The following is an 8,854-nucleotide window of genomic DNA, read 5'->3' as shown; positions in this document are numbered from 1 at the left end:
GGTTGGGGGCCGGGCGATGGCGGCGGTGCCCGTTGGGGGCCGGGCGGTGACGGTGGTGCCGGTTGGGGGCCGGGCGGCGGCGGTGGTGCCGGTAGGGTGTGGGAGGTGCGGGATGTTGCATCGGGGAAGCCGATGGGTGGGATTTTTTCCTTTTCTCTGGTCGCTGCCAGTTCGGGAAGTTTGGGAACATGTCCATTGGGCCCTATATAGGGCTCATTGTGATCCAAATAACTATTCTAATCCTGGGATTAGAATAGTGTTGTCCTATATATATATTATATATATATATCAATTAATCATTGGCATATCACTCAGGTCCCAGTTCACACTATTCAAATTAATTACCCGCATCTTTCCGCAAATGAATACACGTCCCATGGTTGCTTCACAAATGTACCCCAGCTTAACTTGCCAGGGGCTCGGTACAGGAACAAATGAGTTGCCAACAAAGTCCGAATAGCTTTTACAGCGTACTTCGGCGTCACGAGTTTGGCCTTATATGCATTAGCTCCGAATCATGTCTTGGGTCAATAGTTGGGTTGCCCGGCTCCTGTGCTTGCTATCCTACGTTCTGCTCTATCGGCTAGGGTAGTAAAGGGAGAACTACTGCGATTGTGCTACCGGTTCAACTAGTGACGCACCTCAGTAGAGAAAGCCAAAAACTGACTCTCATGATGCGGCGAGAGCTGGTCAACCACTCGATGACTTATCGGAGTCTCTAAAGATTCCTCCGTTTCACACGAAGGACCTCTTTTCTGGTCAATTATGTACACGCATCATATGAATAAGCCGCATACATACTAGGGGTTGTGTCATAGACCCACCATAAAACTCCTATGGCTAAGTGAAACTGTTAACGCCCTATAGTTTGGTTTCCTGGTTCGCCGCATTGACACCTCCTTCACGGACCAAGACGTTGGGTCAAGAGTGATCAGATGCTTTTTCAAACACCCATGTACTTCCTACAAGGGGGTTGAAGCCGATGACTGGAAATCTTTCTGATCATATTAAAACGGCCGCACAGGAGGAACACAAGCTTTTGAGGAAAATATACAAATAGATTCACTATAAAATTGTCTCACACAATTCTTATACACCTCACTCGAACATTATGTCTTTCGAGCATTGACCCTCTATCAAGCGGGCGCCTACTAGGACGTCTTCAAAATAATGCTCCGGTTCGTGGCGGTCCTTGCCCTTGGGCGGAGTCTTCACCGCAACGTCGATGCCCTTCATATTTCCCCAGAATGTCTTGACTCAGGCGAACGCCATCCGTGCACCCTCGATGCACACCGGTCGCTTCACAGTGTAGATACGCGGCACTGCGTCAACAAGCCACTGCACCAAGCCAAAGTAACTGTTCGGAACAGGCTCAGTTGGCCATAACCGGATTATGACGTTCTTCATAGCAGCACCGGATATCCTATGAAGCTCGGCCCACTGGGACATCTGCTCATTCAGCAACAGGGGGCGCTTCGAGGCGCCGAATTGTGACCAGAAAAGCTTCTCCATTGCGTACCCCTCCCGCGCCTGATAATACTAAGCCGCATCAGAAGAACTCTTCGGCAAGTCTAAAAACTCGTCCGGAGAACTCCACAATTGGTTAAGCTGAGCATAGTTTGGATCGCCGAACTTAGCCTGTAGCAAAAATGGCTTTCCAGCCGCAATCTCCCTAGCTTGCTGGATCTCCTCACGGGCCGCTCTGGATTCAGACCGCGCTTCTCTTGCTTCTCGTACGGCCTTTTCAATTTCAGTTGTCTTGGCTTCCTTCTCCTTCTCAAGGAGCTCACAGCGGCTGGCAGCACTTTTCAGCTCGAGTGCCATCATGGATATCTTCTCCTCATCTTGATGCCGAGCAGCCCGTTCGGCTTCTAACTCAGTCGATGCCTTCTCGGTAGCCACATTACTACACCGGGCCTGCTCCTTGGCCCGGGCTAGCTCCACCCGCAGAATTTCAACGGCGGTAGGGCCATCTGCAGCCAGGTACAACTTTCAGCGTCATGCTTATATCACAAAAATGTATGTACAGAGACTGCTCCGAATACATACCTTGCGACTCGTGAAGACGCATATTGATCAACGTAATGTCATTCCCGGCCACATCAAGCTTCCATTGCAGTTCGGCAATATCCGCAGTCTGGGAAGTAGCCAGGGGGAAGCAGTCTGTGTTCAAAGTTAATCAGATTAGTCCTCCAAAATTTCTTCTTGATCCTCCGTTCGCCTCCCATGGGAAGCCAACCTGAGTCTTAGGGGCTACTGTCTATACACAGGTGTATTTTCTGAATAAAACACAATCACACATATTACATTACAAACCTCGAAGCCTCTTAGTAGGCTCGCAAAGGCCGCATTCAATCCGCTCTTCGCGGATAGGACCTTTTCAACCACCGTACCCATCAAGGTACGATGTTCCTCTGAAACGGGCGCCTGCCGCAGCATGTTCGTCAAGATATCCGGCACCTCTGGGTCTCTGTAGGCAGTCGTAGGAGTACGGTCACCCTTCGAAGGGATTCGTTTATTTGTATCTGGATGCATTCCTGAGTGTTCGGGGCCTTCATTGTTTTCCCCCGGACCTTGGGCCACCGAATATCACCTTAACGTAACATGTTCGTCGTCCCTTGCACCACTTGTTGGTCGGGGGAGGCCCTTGATACGTCTCCAACGTATCTATAATTTTTGATTGCTCCATGCTATATTATCTACTATTTTGGATGTATATGGGCTTTATTATACACTTTTATATCATTTTTTTGGGACTAACCTATTAACCCAGAGCCCAGTGCCAGTTTCTGTTTTTTTCCTTGTTTTAGGGTTTCGAAGAAAAGGAAAATCAAATAGAGTCCAATTGACCTGAAACTTCACGGAACTCATTTTTGGAAGGAAAGAAGCCCAGAAGACTTGAAGTGCACATAAGGGAAGCTTCGAGGAGGCCACGAGGTAGGGGGCGTGCCCACCCCCTAGGGCGCGCCCTCCACCCTCGTGGGCCCCTCGTGGCCCCCCTGGCGTACTTCTTCCGCCTATATATCTCCATATACCCTAAAACCATTAGAGACACAATAGATCGGGAGTTCCGCCGCCAGAAGCCTCCGTAGCCACCGAAAGCTAATCTAGAGCCGTTCCGGCACACTGCCGGAGGGGGAATCCCCTTCCGTTTGCCATCTTCATCATCCCGGTGCTCTCCATGACGAGGAGGGAGTACTTCTCCCTCGGGGCTATGGGTATGTACTAGTAGCTATGTGTTTGTTCTCTCTCTCGTGTTCTTAAGGTGATACAATCTTGATGTATCGCGAGCTTTGCTATTATATTTGGATCCTATGATGTTTTCTTCCCCCCTCTACTCTCTTGTAATGAATTGAGTTTCCCCTTTGGAGTTATCTTATCGGATTGAGTCTTTAAAGATTTGAGAACACTTGATGTATGTCTTGCCGTGCGTATCTGTGGTGACAATGGGATACCACGTGATTCACTTGATGTATGTTTTGGTGATCAACTTGCGGGTTCCGCCCATGAACCTATGCATAGGGGTTGGCACACGTTTTCGTCGTGATTCTCCAGTAGAAACTTTGGGGCACTCTTTGAGGTTCTATGTGTTGGTTGAATAGATGAATCTGAGATTGTGTGATGCATATCGTATAATCATACCCACGGATACTTGAGGTGACATTGTAGTATCTAAGTGACATTAGGGTTTTGGTTGATTTGTGTCTTAAGGTGTTATTCTAGTACGAACTCTAGGGCTGTTTGTGACACTTATAGGAATAGCCCAACGGATTGATTGCAAAGAATAACTTTGAGGTGGTTTCGTACCCAACCATAATCTCTTCGTTTGTTCTCTGCTATTAGTGACATTGGAGTGACTCTTTGCTGCATGTTGAGGGATAGTTATGTGATCCAATTATGTTAGTATTGTTGATGGAACTAGCACTAGTGAAGGTATGAACCCTAGGCCTTGTTTCAACGCATTGCAATACCGTTTACGCTCACTTTTATCATTAGTTACCTTGCTGTTTTTATATTTTCATATTACAAATACTATTATCTACTATCCATATACCACTTGTATTACCATCTCTTCGCCGAACTAGTGCACCTATACAATTTACAATTGTATTGGGTGTGTTGGGGACACAAGAGACTCTTTGTTATTTGGTTGCAGGGTTGCTTGAGAGAGACCATCTTCATCCTACGCCTCCTATGGATTGATAAACATTAGGTCATCCACTTGAGGGAAATTTGCTACTGTCCTACAAACCTCTGCACTTGGAGGCCCAACAACGTCTACAAGAAGAAGGTTGTGTAGTAGACATCAAGCTCTTTTCTGGCGCCGTTGCCGGGGAGGTTAGCGCTTGGAGGTATATCTTTAGATCTTGCAATCGAGTCTTTTAGTTTCTTGTTATATCACTAGTTTAGTTTCACTACAAGAAATATGTCAACTTATGACCTTCTGTCAGTGACCCTCAAAGAATTGGTCATAAATTTATGACCATTTTAGACCAATTGGTCAAAAGCTGTTCAGGGGGCTCCAAACCCTAAACCATTGCGACCATTTTGGTCAGAAAGGTCGTAATTTCCTTACACGAAATGGTCACAAAGCAAACAGTGCTAGTCCGCTTCCTTATTTCTAGTTGTTAATGACCAATATAGATGGTCATAGCCTTGTAGATTGTGGTGGGTTGTGATGACTAGGCGCCATCTCATCAGTTTTGCCTATGTGTCATGTCCATGTGGCAGTTTTTGCCCTAGGTTGTGAAGCAACCTATATTTCTATCATTCCCAAAATTGCCAAAAAAATCTCATAAATTCTTTGGGGCATATCTTCATCAAATATGTAAAAATCCTTCCTTGCCTAGTTCAAAACTAATTCAACAATATTCATTTTCCTATTCTGTTCACAACAACACTTTATGAAGGAAGTGCTATTTATATATTCTTGATTGCCCTCGGAATTTTTGGGCACTCTTTCCTATCCAAATTATTACCGCATGACAAAATTCAGCTCCATTTGCCTAGCAAATCTTCCACGGCAAATTTCCAAAGTTTTTGTCCACCTAGAAGCATTATGAAGGAAGTACCTTTTTTATATCTCTAAATGACATGAAATTTATACAGTTCCTTCATATGCCCAAATTATCAACCTCCTTCAAATTGCAGCTCAGTCAAATCATCTATGTGAGCCCAGGTTCAATTTATATTTTATGGCCAAATTGGCACGTTGCAAAGCAAGTGTTATATAGACCCCTCCTATTACCCTCAAACTTTTCGGGCACTCTTCCATACCCAAATCATTGCCACATGATAACATTCAGCTCAATTTTCCGAGTAAATCTTTCTCGGAAAATTTCCAAAGTTTCTACCTCGAGAGAAGCTTTGTGAAGTAAGTACTAGCTAGGCTTACCCAAATGATCTGAAAATTTACCAGCGCATGACCATACCTAAGTAACTTACCTACACCAATTTTGAGATCATTTCATTCATCCAATCTCTCTCACTAGTTTTCCCAAGTTTTTGTCCATGGAAGAGCATTGTGAAGGAAGTACTTCTTTGGCATGTCCAAATGGTATCAATTTTCTACAATGCTTTCCTATGCCCAAATAACCATCCTCCACAAAATTTCAGCTCACTCCATTCATTATTTTGAGCCCAGCTTCAACATTCATATTTTTGTCCAGCGTGGTACTTTGCAAAGCAAGTACAACCTAGGATCCTCCTTTTGAGCTAAAAATTTGTGAAGACATTCTCCTTAGTAGATGATCATCCTCAGCCAAAACTCATGCCCATTGGCCATGTGCATTTCCCGTACCGCTAATCAAACACTTGGCTGCTAATTTATGTTTGAGCATCGATCGGTCTCCTCGTGAGAATCTTATGTTGTAATTTTCTTCCTAGCACCAACCTGGGGAGTGCCTAACCCACTAGACATGCCTAGGCCGCCCAGAACACATGGCAACATTACGGTCACGCGGTGACCACGCGACGGGCATGCGAGTTTACGCGCTCTAGAGTTGGGGCCCTCGGCCACCGCCCAAACCTCGACGTATCACCACCAAACCATGTATTTATGATTAAATAGGTCCTTATGTAACTAGAAATGATTTTTGGAAAAAATAAATAGCAAACTATGAGGCAGCTGCAGTTCAAATTTGACCCGCTTCTAGCTGAATCGGCAGAAATTTGTCTTTTTCACGAGAGGTGGATCAAAAATTTTTACACCCAACCATTTTGTCAATTGTGCATTAAATATGGCCTGGTATTTTATAAAAATGATTTGGTCCAATTTTGCAACAATTATTTGGTAGTTCCTTCACAAAAAAACCTCCTTTCGGGCACTCGAAAAATGGAAAATGGTTTTTTCGTCCAACGAAAATGAAAACTTCCTTAGACAACATTGTTTGTCATTCCAATATGCACTCTTATGCACAATATGAGATCATTTGAACAAACTATGCCATGAATGTGGCCATAAGATTGATCATTTGGCTTGAAAGCCATTGATCTCCACACGTGATAGCTCGTTTCTGAGAACACCTTTTTATAATAATTGCCGTATTACAAGTTTGTTATTTTTCCTAGGAACTTGGCCACATATAATGACACAATGCGAAGGTTTCCCAATTTTTTGATTTTTTTTGAATTTTTTATGCCCGTTTCAAAATGCGGTCAAAACGGCGGGAATGACCGTTCCTAGCTAGTGGTTGAATCTTGGAATTTTGTTGGTGTTTCTCTGATTAAAAAGATACTTATGTACCTACAAATGATTTTTGAAAAAAATAAATAGCAAACTATGAGGCAGCTGTAGTTCAAATTTGACCCGCTTCCAAATGAATCGACGGAAATTTGTCTTTTTCATGAGAGGTGGATCAAAAAATTTTACACCCAACCATTTTGTCAATTGTGCATTAAATATGGCCTAGTATTTTATAAAAATGATTTGGTCCAATTTTGCAACAATTATTTGGTAGTTCCTTCACAAAAAAACCTCCTTTCGGGCACTCAAAAAATGGAAAATGGTTTTTTCGTCCAACGAAAATGAAAACTTCCTTAGACAACATTGTTTGTCATTCCAATATGCACTCTTGTGCACAATATGAGATCATTTGAACAAACTATGCCATGAATGTGGCCATAAGATTGATCATTTGGCTTGAAAGCCATTGATCTCTACACGTGATAGCTCGTTTCTGAGAACACTTTTTTATAATAATTGTCGTATTACAAGTTTGTTATTTTTCCTAGGAACTTGGTCACATATAATGACACAATGCGAAGGTTTCCCAATTTTTTGATTTTTTTTGAATTTTTTATGCCCGTTTCAAAATGCGGTCAAAACGGCGGGCTTGACCGTTCCTAGCTAGTGGTTGAATATTGGAATTTTTTTGGTGTTTCTCTGATTAAATAGATACTTATGTACCTAGAAATGATTTTTGGAAAAAATAAATAGTAAACTATGAGGCAGCCATAGTTCAAATTTGACCCGCTTCCAACTGAATCGGCGGGAATTTGTCTTTTTCACGAGAGGTGGATAATTTTTTTTGAAACCCAACCATTTGGTCAATTGTGCATTAAATATGGCCTAGTATTTTAGAAAATTGATTTGGTCCAATTTTGCAACAAATATATGGTAGGTCCTTCACAAAATAAACTCATTTCGGGCACTCAAAAAATGGAAAACGAATTTTCCGTGCAAAGAAAATGAAAACTCCCTTAGGCAACATTGTTTGCCATTCCAATATGCACCCTTGTGCACAGTATGAGATCATTTGAACAAACTATTCCATGAATGTGGCCATAAGATTGATCATCTGGCTTGAAAGGCATTGATCTCCACACATGATGGCTTGTTTCTGAGAACACTTTTTAAAAAGAATTGCCGTATTTCAAGTTTATTATTTTTCCTGGTAACTTGGCCACATATAATGACACAATGCGAAGGTTTTGCAATTTTTTGATTTTTTTTGAATTTTTTAGCCTGTTTCAAAATGCGATCAAAACGACGGGCATGACCGTTCCTATCTAGTGGTTGAATCTTGGAAAATTTTTGGTATTTCTCTGATTAAATAGATACTTTTGTACCTAAAAATGATTTTTAGGAAAAATAAATAGCAAACTATGAGGCAGCTACAGTTCAAATTTGACCCACTTTCAGCAGAATCGGCAGAAATTTGTCTTTTTCACGAGAGGTGGATCATAATTTTTGACACCCAACCATTTGGTCAATTATGCATTAAATATGTCCTAGTATTTTAGAAAAATAATTTGGTCCAATTTTGCAACAAATATATTATAGGTTCTTCACAAAAAAACTCAGTTTGGACACTCGAAAAATGATTAAAAATAGGTAGAAAGATCAGAAATGCATATAAATTGGTGCTCATCCATAAAATGTGGTCTAACTTGAGTGAAAATTTGTATAATGCCCTTTTGCAAAATATTTTTGATAGTTGCTTCAAAAAATAGCTCTATCTTTAGTACTTGGAAATTATTTTAAATCATAGATTCTCGAACCAATCAGAACACTTCTCACGGATCACCCCACTCTATATGATCTGAACTGTCCACACTAGGCGAATCCAACGTCTCTCGCTCACCTCTCAGCAGGCCAACCCAAACCCTAACTCCACTCCTCTCCCCTCTCTCCCCCGATTCAGATCCACTCGCAGCCGCCACCTACCTCCCGCCCCCGATTCAGATCCCGCCGCCCACGCCCGCGCGCCACCACACTCCGCTGCCCGTGCCGTCCCTGATGCCTCACTCGCCGCGCTCGTCCCTCCCTAACTCCCCTCCCACTCCAGCCGCCGCTGCCCCCTTCTCCCTCCCACCCACGCCCCGCGCCCACGCCCCCAACCCCACCCCCTTC

Source organism: Triticum dicoccoides, chromosome 7A, assembly GCF_002162155.2.
Source record: "Triticum dicoccoides isolate Atlit2015 ecotype Zavitan chromosome 7A, WEW_v2.0, whole genome shotgun sequence".
Classification (NCBI taxonomy): Eukaryota; Viridiplantae; Streptophyta; class Magnoliopsida; order Poales; family Poaceae; genus Triticum; species Triticum dicoccoides.
Note: the sequence above shows the minus strand (reverse complement) of the source record.